The sequence below is a fragment of the Ambystoma mexicanum genome, chromosome 1p, assembly GCF_040938575.1.
Source record: "Ambystoma mexicanum isolate Mex_15411 chromosome 1p, UKY_AmexF1_1, whole genome shotgun sequence".
Taxonomy (NCBI): Eukaryota; Metazoa; Chordata; class Amphibia; order Caudata; family Ambystomatidae; genus Ambystoma; species Ambystoma mexicanum.
Window position 1 is genome coordinate 1,208,255,036 of NC_090921.1, and position 13,713 is coordinate 1,208,268,748.

Here is a 13,713-nt window from a genome sequence, read left to right on the forward strand (position 1 = left end):
TGCTTGATGCAGGACAATGTTTCAAAAATCACACAAAACTTGAAGTAAGTGGGTCTAAAACCAAACAGCTTCCTCGCCTGTGAGCTGTGATCAAGTGACGCTCTGATGCAGGTCGCGAGGGCTAGGGTCCTCGCAGTATGGATACACCGGTAACTGGGCCAATCACAGGGTATGGGGTGAGGGAGGTGGGAAATGGGAAATGGAAGGAAGGAAAGGAGGCAGAGGGAACGAGCACACACTAGTGCTTGAGGTGGACAATGGGTCAAAAAATCACACAAAAAGTAAGCGGCACTAAGACCCAACCATTACCACATCTGTGAGCTGTGATCAAGTCAAATCAGACCTGTAAACTCCCCCCATATGGTAATGCAGAAATATTCCTTCTTTTATGAAGCAAACCGCCAGGAGGTAATTTAGTTGGATTTTATTTCACTAGTGTAATATACTGGCATCAATAATTGCCAGCTTTGCATACACTCGAGGGCCAGCCTAAAACGACAATTCTTCTTGGATAATGATATGTTTGGAGCTATATTGCTAACCGATGTGTGAGGGGTTGGCTGATTTTAATAATTGATATAGCTAAAGAGGCAGCACAGAAGATCGAGCCGGATCTTAAAAAGATAGAGGAGGACATAAAAAAATCCCATCCTTCAATGGTTTCAAAAAATAGACTGACGAACTTGAACAAGAAATGAAGGAGTTCAAACTAAATAATACCTTTGAAAGGATTAGGAGACTAAAAAAAGACTCGGTTAATTTCAGTCATGAAAAAACCTTCCCATATGTAAAAGAAGGATAATACAATGAATCTCTTTACCAACCCCTGGGTACCAACAACAAGAATCGTTGTGCCAGGTCCCGAGCCACTTGCTACAGCACGTGCAAGGATAGCGGTGAGATAGAAGAATCATGGAAGGGTCTGTCAACAAGTAGACCCATATACATTAGAGGTAGAGGACAAAACAATAGACAAAGAGGAAGAGGGAATAGAAGAAATGATCTTTTTTTTTTACAGCACGGCCACAGCAGAGCTAAGTGGGAACACGAGTAGAGGGTGACAAAAAGCAGGGCTTGCTTGTAGTCAACATCTCTGACTATGTTCTACAGGCCACTGAGGAGGAAGTACTAAACAAGGGCTTAGGTTTTGTCCTCGCAAAATAACACAACCCCTATGAATTTCGGGGGAAATTTATGAAATTCATAAGGAAATTCCATTTTAAGGAATTCTTTGAGAAAAACGACAGCCCTCCTTCCAACAATGCAACCGGTCTTAGAAAATCTTCCACCTTCATGCCTCCTACACACATGCATACTCCTGAATCCCTAGTCTTTGAAAAGAAAGTTGTCACAGAAATAGGGCAGATGGAAACCCGAAGGGGACATACCTTTCAGAACTTGAATAAAAAAGAATGAAGGGCAGCAAAATCTTTGGCCAATAACAAATTGATCATTATAAAAAAAGCTGATAAAGTCAGAGGCATTGTTGTCCAGAACAAATCTGATTATGTTGAAGAATGCTTAAGACAACTTCTAGACACCAATGGTTATGAGATTCACACAAACGATTGATTGGAATCCCTCAAGGAAAGTATAGATCTTAAGGTAACAAAAGCAGAAGAAAGGGTCTGGATTTGCAAGCAAGAATTCTCTTTTTGTTCAAGGAAGCCCTACTAGTTCAACTTTGTATTGTCTGCCTAAGATACAGAAGACCCTACAGAACCCTTGTGGTTCGTCCCACTGTATCGGGTATCAACTCTTTATTGGAACCGCTTTCTCAGTTTGCAGATCACTACTTAAAAGGTTTTGTTAGTACCATGATCTCTTTCCTTAAAGACACCACTAATGCCATCAGGAAGTTCGAGAACCTTGAATTTGATCCAAATACGAACATATTAATAGGTCTGGATGTAGTATCCCTTTACACGAGCATCCCACAACAAGCCACCTTGGAAGTGATCGAGAGGATGCTGTGGAAGAGGACTGACCAAGAGCCGTTCCGAATTTGTTCCTGATGTGGTGTGTGGAACTAGTCCTCACTTAAAATGACTTTGAATTTCTAGGTTTGAAATGTGGGTACCGTGATGGGGGCTATTGTGGCCCCCAGTCTTGTGAACCTGCATATAGAATGTTTTGAGAAAAGTGTCATTTATGCGGACACCAATCTTTTCAAAGATCAGATAAAAGAATGGACCCGATACATCAATGATATCCTGATGGTGAGGGAAGGCTCAGGAGAATCATTCAATTCCTTTTTTTCAGCGGCTCAATACCAAGAACCATCATTTAAAGTTCACTATGAAGCATAGTACTGAATAGATTATTTTTTTAGATAAAAAATATCTACCACACAGATGGCAAACGTCTGGTAACACCTTTTCACAAGCCCACAAATAAAAACTATTTTCTTTCATATACCAGCCATTGTGTTAAACGCCTCTGGGATAACCTCCCGTTTGGGTAATTTCTGTACCTCAAAAGAAATAGCAGTACTAAAGAAGCTTTTAAAAATGAGGCCATGATTTCATGCAAACAAATAAGAGACAGAGGATACCCCAAAAAAGGAGGGAAGAAGTCAGCCAAAAGAGCCTACAATAACCACCGGGAATCATTATTGGAGAACCACCCTAAGAGGCCCGTTTAAAACAGATTAGTATATGTGTCCACTTATACCAGCCTTAGTCTCAAACTATGCAACATTACATGCAAACATTGACATATCTTTGAGAAAGATGGAACACATGTGGAATATCAAAAGTGTACTTTGATTGGCAACATGGTGAGCAGGAGTAAAATGCCTAAAGAACGAGAACAAACTAGTCTCTCTCCTTAACGCCTTGGGCATCAACCCCATCATAAAGCACTATCCGTGCGGCAAATGCAGAGTGTGCACACTAACCAACACATTGAAAGTGGTGGACATTGGGTTTGGAAAAAGCCTGGACACAAAACACATCCACGAATTGTAATTCAGAACATGTTATCTATATAGTAACATGCCATGGAGGCCTAAAATATATTAACACGACTAATAGAAAAGTTAAGACACGCATTAATTAGCATCGTTGCTGTCTAAAGAATACAATAGAACAGGCCCCCATGGTTAAACATTTTATAGAGAAACACCATGTGTGGGATGGCTTTCGTTGAACAGTGTTGCAAGAAATGCATTCCCCCAACCTGAAAGAGAAAGAAGCCAGACTCTTTAGGCGAGAACAAGAATGAATTTCCCTCACCCACAGTGACACTAAGGGCATCAGTGACTAGGTAGAGTGGCATAAAATCAAATGAAGCACCTGAAAGGCATTGATGGTAATTTTTAGCAAGCGACTCCCACACACTAGATACAAGAGTGTTGCTTGTATTCTAGGCCAATGGTCCTTTTGGATCTAGGAACCGACTGTTGTTGACGTTCAGGTCTTCATTTCCGGTTCCCATGTTGTTTCAGTCTCCTTTTTGAGACCTACTTTTGAGACTAGGGTGTTGATCCCGGGGTACTGCATTGTCCCCTTCTCTATCTTAATAGGGCATGAAGTGACGGGATTTTCCCAGGCAGGGCCTCCTTTGCATTCTCCCTTTTGGTCCGTGATTCACCCCTTCAAAAGATGGCCCCTGCATCGGTCAGGCATTAGAACATAACGCGCATGCGGGTTGCGGGTGCATACATTTAATCTATAGGACGCGCCGATAGACAATGTTGGTTTGACAGCAGACCTACCGACCCCATAGAGTGATGTGCTAGACTTCACATCGAGCAGCAGGTAATTACGTGCCGATGCGACGATGTCGACTGCACTTTTTACTGTGACAGAGCGATGTAGCATGATGGCACCTTCTGCCGGTAATCCTTGGCGCTCAGATCTGCTTTATTCTAGATACCCGAACGGCTGGCTTTTACGCTTTTACTTACATACAGCGGCATACCCGTGAAGATCTATTGGATGAAGCATTTCTTTCATTCAGTTCTTTAAGACGGTTCAAAACGACCAACAGGAATTGTATTAGGCTGATGCAGGAGAGTCTTTACAGCACCAGCTGGCGCAGTTTCCTTTTTTTTTTTTTACATTAAAAGCCTCACACTCATGTGTGCACTATTGTAATCAGCAGCCCTAGGGAGATAAGTCTAAGGCATTGCTCTAAGACAAAACGTTTGGGTAGTGAGACAGGATTTAAACTGCATATAACCTTCTGAAAACATCCATCGAGGTGATTTAGATAGGAAGCTTTTGCAGCAAGAATGCATAATGCGCAAGTAGGTGTGGAAAATGTTGAGGCATATTTCTGTATTGCACTGGTATCTTGTCCCGCACCGTTGCCTTCCACATTGTCTAGTTTTGCATTCATTGAGACGAAGTCTAAATAAAATATTCTGGTAGCTGCAGTTAGAGATATTTACAATAACAACCACTAAATGCACTGCCATGTCTCCTAATAATACACATTCGTTTTCTTTTCAAACAATTACTGCTTTTTTCTAATCAGAAAATAATAGTGCATAAAGTTACAGCCACTGAATATAATCTCCTCTTGCTGCCAAACAATTCTAAAATGCTTTCTTTGCAACAAATATGTTTCGATTGTGTATCACAAAAAGACATAACATTGACTTACAGGCACCAAACATGACCTCCCCGTCACCAAATGTGCCCAGATAGCTCGTTGTGTACATACACAGAAAATAATCCCCTGCCACCAAAAAATGTCGCACTACACGTCAAGCTGATTTTTGTCTCCTCACAAAAAGATGCCTATTCAGTTATAGCTACTGAGTATAGCCTCCTATTTTCTCCAAAGGTTTGTCAAAAGGTTTAGTCTGCTGCTAGCATTTCATTTTATGCATCACAAAAATATGTCGCACATTCATTAAGAGCCAGTGAAAACACCCTGTTGCCACAAAACAATCAAATTACATTTTGATTCCAAGCAACTGAGTTAAAGAGACTGAAAATAATCTTTTCCGGCCTCTAAATAATTTTAAGACATTTTCTTTGCAAGAACCTTTTTGTTGCATCATAAAAATATGGTAGAATGAATTAGAAATACTGAATATATTCTGCTTCTGCAGGATTCTGTGAGTTTTTTTTCATGACTAGTGTTTTTTTCTGGTAACAAAATAATGGTACACTTTTACTGCCACTGAACATAAGTTATTCGTGTCTCCAAAGCACTACTCGACCTTCTAAATTCTCACTTTCATCAGCTATATCATGTGTGCTTATACAATGCAAGTTAGTCACTGGGATTTCCTTGTCCCCTAGTAGTAGTAATTTGTAGTCTGATCTTAAAAGATGCCATAAACTGCTCTCATGTTGTACCTGTCTGTGACAAGTAATCATATTTATATTTTGTCTGTTTTCACTCAACTAAATCCAAGTCTGTCTCTTAACTAAATCCTATTTTAATACCCCTCTCTTGACCAAATCCTACTTTACTATTCGGACACTCCTTCAGCTAAAACATTGTTCTCTCAATCGCTCTAGATATCTCCCACCCCTGCCTCCAAAAGACTCATCTCAAAATCAATGTATGTCCTATTTATAGCATTTACGCTTGATCCAGCCAACATGTCTTTCCAAAACTTTATTTTTAGCTCAGTATACACGTACACTCGCTCTCTCTCTCTCTAACTTCTGAGGTTTTTAGGAAAGACGATCTAGAGCAATAGTTTCGCTTACAGTTGCAGTGAGTTTGTCTTCCTGCTTGTCCGGCAATCGCTGGAGAGTTGGCTGGTTTTTGTTGGGTGGTTGCTGTCAGATGCAAGTTCGCTGGTTTGCAGTCTGATGCCCTTTGTGGCAAGGCACTGACTGGTGGGAGCTGGAATCTGCAACAATGCATTGAGAAAATGTATGGCTGCATATGTTTCTATGTGATTACATCAATGTCTTGAGTGCCTCGTTTGAACTGTTGCCAACCTCCGCCCAATGGAAAATTCCATAAAATATCATTCGCACACGCTGTTCTGCTCGCAGGCATACATGAAAAGAGAGGAGCAGAGTTCTCCACGTTTTCTTTAATGGCACTGCTCTTCTTTTAGTCCAAGCCCACTCATACCGGTGAAGACTGTCCCCGCACAACAATAAGGTTCCAAAAAGAAATGGAAATGTGCAATCTAACATCACTTGTAGGATTTCTAAATGTATTCATAGCTGATGAGGGGGAAAGTAAGTGGTGGTGCTAACTTTGGGCCTGGGTCCCCTCAATATATATGCAACGGCCGAGATCAAACTTCCCTCCATTAAAATACTTGCTCCTTTGAGGACGAATCACCATTTGGGAAAGGGTGTGAGTGGAGAGCCGGTAAGGCCACGCTTGGTCTTTCATCCTGTGACCACAGCAAAATCATCAGATCGGCTGAGAACGTAGATGAGTATTACTGACCACTGTCAAGAAGCACAGAAGGAAAACAGTGATGACAACAATGATACCTAACTGCAGAGCATTCCAGTTAGTAAATGCACACAAGAAAAGCAATACATCATCACACAACTCTGTGACAACTTATTCTCCTCATTAAATGGCACTTTGGTTATTAATATCTGTTACTCAGTAGAAGTCATAGCACAACCAGAGTCAAAAAGAATACCCACCTGCTTACAGGACATTGGCAAACTAAAAAAGTGTCATGCCATTGAGCCCCCTAGTAGCCTCGAGTGTGGAATGACTGTACACCAATATTAACTACTAGGGCTGAATTAGGACTGGGACTGGGAGAGAGAAAGAGCTTCGCAGTGCTCACCTAAGCAAGATGTTCCTCAAGAGTTGAGAACACCTAATATACATATTTGTTTAAATTACATTTCCCAGCAGATATATCAAGCACATTCGTCTTCTGGCACATGCCATTCCCTCTAGCATCGGTGGACGAGAGGTCAGAGCACTTGCCTACTAAATCCCCGAATAAACATGAGATCAAGGATCTGTACTTGTTAACCCCCATATTAAGTGGCTGAATGCCTCAATCAAATAGGAGCCAACGTTTCATCCTCGCCACCAATGCTATTTTTCCAGTCTACAATAGACCCTACTGATCATTTAGATTATTCGTTCATACCTTTTTTTCGGTTGCTCTTTTCCTCAGTACTACAGGCATAATAAAGACATTGTAAACAGGTTTTCAGAATACGGTTTTTATCGAAACATGATGGACTCAACTTCTGAAACCTAACAGGATATACACGTGGGCATCTATTCTAGGGAATGTGTTCAGTGCACAGCACACTCAAAACCTGGACCGTTGAAGCGCTTGAGTTTGTCCAGCTGCAGCGGCAAAGCGCCCACTTCCAGTATTGTACCACCCAGAATATGCAGAAGGTGTGACAACAATGTCCTTTCAAGCACACTCTCTTTATCATTATTTTGGGGGTTCAAACAAGGCATGTCAAACAGTTTTTTATTCTAAAAGTTGCACCCAAGTATTAGGTGTTTTTGGCAGCCTGTGAGGCAATGTTGCAGACAGCCTATAAGGCGTACAGGAAATATCATAGTGCTAATATGACACGCACTCAGCATTCCGTATTCCCATACATTATTGATATGATTGGTTATTTATAACGCACCCAATACCCAGAGGTTTCTAAGCACGGACCCGGGGATCAAACCTGTTTTTCTCTGTGCTGTCTTGCTTCCAAGGCGAGCACTTTGCCCCTGAGCTATCCTTCGAGACGTTATTGTGTGTCTGCTCATTAACAGTTTATTCACGTATGCCTGTAAATTCCTGGACAGATCTTGTTTTTGGAATGAATCTCACAAAGTGCCTCAACAACGGGGGACTGCCGCTCTTAATTAGCCTCCCCTACAGCTAGACGGGCCACATGCAGCAGCGTCCTTAATATCGCTTACCTTAAGCTCGTAATCCCCTCACATTCACACCAGACTGACTGCGCGGAGGTACGGTTTGCACACCATCAAGGGTTCCCTATGCCGTGGTGCCTCCCAGCTCCTGAAATTCCTTCTGAGAAAGAGTGTGAATGGATGCCTTTACGGTGACGCCCTTTCATAGTATGGGAAACATCGAAAAGCGGTGTAGCTAGTTGGGATGTGCGCCGAGACTCCAAGTTTCTAATTTAATTATTAAGAGAACTTCCTCACTTCTATGAAGAGTAATGGCTGCGGTTTAATGTGGAACTGAAGGGCTACCCCTGCCCTTCTGCAAGGTAACAATAGAACACTAGTTCCATTGATAAGCGCTAAACCCTTCTTTAATATTGATGGCAACTGTTTGACTAGGAAATAAAAGACCACTTTGTAGAATGTTGCCTGAGAACTTTTGCTTATTTAATGTACATTGCATGTGCGTGCCAATTTCATTCTGATATAAAGGTAACCAATGATGTGTGCATGTACATAACAACTGAATATCAATAATTCTAACAGCATTTACACTTTAGAAATGACAATTAGTACTGGTGGTACTCGGCCACTCAAGTGCCAAAGAAACGCCCATCTCACCAGGGTTACAATAATTGCCAATTGCCAACACATGTTTCGACCTTCTAGGTCTTCATCAGGGCATCTAAACTCACATTCAAACATAAATAGGTGTCACCTGTCTCAACATTTATATTATAGTCCTATCCCCTTAAATAAAAAGAACATGAGCATAAACATATACAACAGGGGAAGGGGAGGGGAGAGAGAGAAGGGAAAATAATTAATGAAAAGTTCCAATTTCTAATTACATACTGTTTGTGCATCTGCAGCATTTTTTTAAAGCAAATATCACACATATCATTCCATGGCATTGCACTTCATGCTTTAAACTATCTCTACCCAAAATAGTGACTCATTACTTCTGAGAATCTAGTTAACTTATGTCTGATTCATTGAAAACATGTTTAAACCATATTGAATCACATCTAAAATGAGAGTGCACAAGATCCAATGTGCCTCGTGCATTGTATCTTGCCTTTAGAATTCGGCGCGAATGAATGCTTGCCGTATAAAACGAACTCGTTGCAATGTTCAGCTTGAGTACAACAACAGATACTCGTATGAATATTGGAGATTATACCACACTTATTCAAACGCATGGATAACTTGTTAATTGGCAAGTGTTATTCTTACCAATCTGCCGCACTGTGGAGGGCCCTGCTCTGTTTTTTACATCCATGCATTTCGCACCCTTCGTCATTTCAGAAAGCCGGTTCGCACTCACTGGGAGGTGTGTTCCATGCTGTAAGATATGTGCATAATTTGGAATGTAAAATAGTGTAAAAGTGCTCTTCATAGTATGGCCGGAAATCAAACAGAAATAACCAAGGAATGTGTATGACAGGACATCTTTTGTTGGGACAAGGGTGTGGGACGTGATTTAATATTCATGTCTATATTTTTATATAGGGCTTTAATCTAAGCACGTAAAATAGGACATATTTGCATACGTTACTATTATTACCCAATCGATATTGGAACTCATTTATCAACCTCGGAAGGATGAAAAGCTGAGCTGGCTTTGTACCTGCGACTTGCAGATCAGACAGAAATCAAAGCAACACGTGTTTAACCTGCTGAGCCACCTTACCGCCTGTATGATTTAAATGATATTCAAAGTGCCCCCATTACCGCCTGGTAATGTGTGAGCAAAGTATTTGCTGAGGTCGGATCTGCTCGTGTCCATGATTTCTAAATGAAGACCCACAGGTTCTTCAACAGATGGAACAAGCCACAGTTATGTCTGTGGCTGGACCATTGCACGTTGAGTGCCTGAAACAAAAAGCCCACATGCCCAGGGAATTCATCTGCCTCCCAAAAAGGACAACCTTCTCTTCAATTCCGATTGCGATTTACTGTGCAGTACCATTCATCTCTTTCCTGTCACGTGTCCTGTGGTAAACGTGTAACATTTCTGTTGCGATTGGAATAGTCCTATATAGGGATAACGTGATGTGTGTTGTGTTCTTCCTAATTGTGAGGGTTCCATTAACTTTTCATTGGCACTAAAAGTTTTTGATACTGTGTGGGTGTACAGCAATTTATGTTGCGTTCCAATTTGTGACAGTTCCTTCATTTTCTACTGCTATTAGAAGGGTTTGAAAATGTATGGGTGTACAGTACAGTGCGTTGTAAACTTCCAATTTCTGTGGTGTCATTAATTCTCATTTGAATGGGTTGATACTGTAAGAAAGAGCCCTTCCCATTTGCAACAATGCCATTTGTTTTCTATAGGCATTCAAAGGGCTTGATACTGTATGTGAGTACAGTGATGTGTGCTATATCCTTCTGTATTGTTGGAGCCTATGCCACAACATTATGGGGGTAATTCATAGAAATCGGTGCACAAGTGGCGCACGCGGCTGGCGCACAGCGTGCGCGTGCGGCAGTCTGCACCAGCCGCGTGCGCCAAAACCCATTTAGGCGCACAACGTATTCATGGATTAAAACATCCATAAGCAGCCGTGGCCTAGAGTGGCGCAGCGACCCTGCAGCAGCGCCAGTTACACCCCCAACCTCGCCCCGTGCACCAAAGAAATCGCACAAATCCAGTACCTGGCACAAAGGCCAGTGGAGCAGAATACAGCCCCTCAACCACGAAAACACATGTAAAACTCCCTGCGCACGCCCCAGAATACACGTACCCCGCTCGCGAAAAAGCTTGAAAAACTCCCCGCGCACCCCTCAGAATACACGTACCCTGCTCGCGCCATGTAAATTGCATGGAAAAAGACCCCCATGTGGTGTGGGCTGCCTGTGGGGCATGGCCAGGGTGGATGGGCTGCCTGTGGGGCATGGGGAGGGTGGATGGGCAGCCTGCGTGAATTTCGGGGGTGCGCAGAAAGTTTCACATGCGATAGGGCCTGTGCGAGTTGGGTCTGTGTATTTGGGGGGTACGCAGGGAGTTTCGCACACGATACTCCATGCGAGAGCGGGGTACGTGTATTTGGGGGTACGCAGGGAGTTTCACACGCAATTTGCCATCTTGGGCCCTCCCGGGTGTGCGGTTTCCCCCCTCCCCATGCCCTGCAGGCAGCCGACACCACAGGGGACTACCCTACAACCCTCACCATGCCCTGCAGGCTGCCCACAAGGCACCATGCACTTGTGAGCACCCTTGTGAGCCCCGACTAATGTCCCCCACCCATCCACCCACCCCGAGTGACGGGCACCTGCCATCAGGCCCTGACTCATGTCCCTCCCCCAACACGTCATCACAATCCTCACTCATGGCCCTTATGGCCACCCAAATCCCACCCCACGCCACCCCAGTCCAAACACCCAACCAAGTATTCCATCCACTCCACATTGAATTCCCAATGTCATGATAGATCCCAAATGACAAGTATGCAAATCAATACATGTCCGTCAGACACACAATGGGGGTAAGTGAATGAGAAATACCACATCGTGACATGCACGAAACCAAAGAGAGAATACCACACAAATGAAGTATGAAATCCAAAACTATTAAATACAAAATCAACTGAATGAAAGAAAATCACACAAGAAAAAAAATAATAAACAAAAGGCTGGATGTCCAAAATGAATGAAAAATATATGAATGCTGAATCCAAATAAATCCAAATGAAAATGGCTCCAAAGGGTCCGTCCATCAAACCAAATCCAAAGGTAAAAAAAAATAAAAAACATTGCTCCATGGGAAAAAAAAATCAATGAAGTCAAATCCAGTCCTGAACTATATACAATGTAAACATCCAGGGTCCATGAGCCCAACAATCCAAAGGAAACCTACAAAAAACCCTACCTAATAAATAACTATATACAAAAAGGTGGAGCATAGTCCATGCGCCCCAAATGAAAGAAAAATAGAAAGGGAACCTAACACTAATGAACTATATACAATGGCGGCGGGCAAGTCCTACGGCTCACTTGTTGATTTCCTGGGCCAGGGCATCATCAAACTCCTGTTCAACCTCCTGGAGGCGGGCCTGTTCCCTTGCCCTGAGGTCTCGCAGGGATAATGCCATGACCACCTCCAACTCCCTGCGAATTTCCTCGAGGCACTCAGCCTGCCTCAGCGCCCTGCGCATGGAGTTCTGTGCCCTGACCATAGTGAGCTGTGCCTCTTCCGCCTGCCGCCACTCCGCATCTATTTGCTGGCCCAACCGCTGCCACACGGAAGCCACTCCCAATCCAGGGTCCTCCTGCCCTTCGGCCGATGCCTGCCCCTCTGATGTTGAAGGCCCAGAGCCATCATCGCTCCCGCCTTGAGCCTGCTGCTGCCGTGCATGTGCCCTGCCTGTTGATGCCTGCACGTCCTCCTCCTGCTGGGGTCCAGTTGTTGGGATGGCCACCCCTGCTGGACCTCCGACTCACGACTGTGGCAGGGATGTGTCCTCCACCAGCCTGGCCGCGGGGTCAGAGGCAGCTCGACAGGCTGCCCAGGTGATACTTGGGCCGGAAGATTGCACAGAGGACGGCTGGCGCATAGGGGGTTCAGTTGAGGGGGGGGTCGGCATAAGGTCCAGCACACGGAGGAACCCAGCACCAGTGATCCCTCCTAGCCAGTCGACACGGTCAACGAGGCATCTGACTGAAATAAAATGCAGCGTCCTCATGAGAACCCTGCACGTTATCCAGGATGCCAAGTTGACGCAACACCACCCCAGCTAGGACAAGCTCAACATGGTCCCGGATTGCCACGTCCGCAGGGAGAGGAAGGCCAGTTGTTGTTAGCCGATCCCCTCCCTCAAAACGGGTCTGGACGAAGGCATCTCTGCTGGTGCGGGATGATGCAGTCAAAGGATCGGGGACAGGATTACACACAGGCACCTCTGCGTCCGCCTGTGCTGCCTCCTGTCCATGCCCCTGGACTACACCACTAGCACCAGTGGAATCCCCCCTCCAGACCCCATGTGTGGCCCTTCCACCGCCTCCTCCTCAACCAAACCCTCCACCAACCTGGATGACTCGGTGCCATCTTCCTCCATAGGCCCCTGTGGGGTCTCAGCTGCCCCTTCTGCTGCTGAGGAGTCCACCTCCGACCTCTGCCTCTTGGACCTACTCTCGGCAGCTGCGGCCCCGGTCGCAGCACCAGACTCCTCACTCCCTGACGAGATGACATTCTGGGAGGGGAGCTGGGCCTTGCATCTCCAGCTGGCGGTGGGATCCCTGCCGCTGTGCTCCACAGCACCGTCTCCGCCCTGTTCATCAGTTGACAATGCAGACAGTAAGAGACAGAACACAGTCATCAGGGCACTGTACAATGGTCTGATACACACATGAGTGGCATTGTAAAACTTTACACATGTCATCACAATCCCCAACACACCTACCATTTGAACCCACACACATGCGCAAATTAACAGGAATGTTGCAGCAGGCAGCACCATCCATACACATACAACAGCATGAGCAGCCGAAGGTTAGCCTGACGTCACATGCAAGACGGGGAGTGCCAAACACATGCACACACACCACCAGACATACATGTATCTGTACATCTCCACCACCTGTCACATTTAAATCATCGGCATCCATGTCACATCTGCCAATCAGCCTCCTACATGTTGGTGTCACATGCATCCATGGAGTATCACAGTGGCACACATGTCAAATGCACACAAACGCACATGTACATTGTGCACATACATGAAAGTGGAACCAGCATCCATGTGTCACATCACAACCATGCCACAGTACATATAAATAATTATACGCATGTGTGCACCGAAACATGCATTTGGGCACCATGCATTTGAACACATACACCATTGATGTGCCTCACACATGACTGGACTTGCATGCGGCAGGCTCATG

At 44.4% G+C, this 13,713-nt stretch overlaps 1 protein-coding gene across 1 annotated transcript in view; it reads right to left on the reverse strand.

The window, feature by feature from the left end:
* LOC138451817 (putative methyltransferase DDB_G0268948) overlaps positions 1–5,842 on the reverse strand; it is a 1,096,236-nt gene extending 1,090,394 nt beyond the window's left edge. The window contains exon 1 of the mRNA XM_069604932.1: positions 5,676–5,842. The gene's annotated coding sequence lies outside the window, so the exon portion shown is untranslated. The remainder of the gene's footprint in view (positions 1–5,675) is intronic.
* Between the last annotated feature and the right edge of the window lie 7,871 nt (positions 5,843–13,713).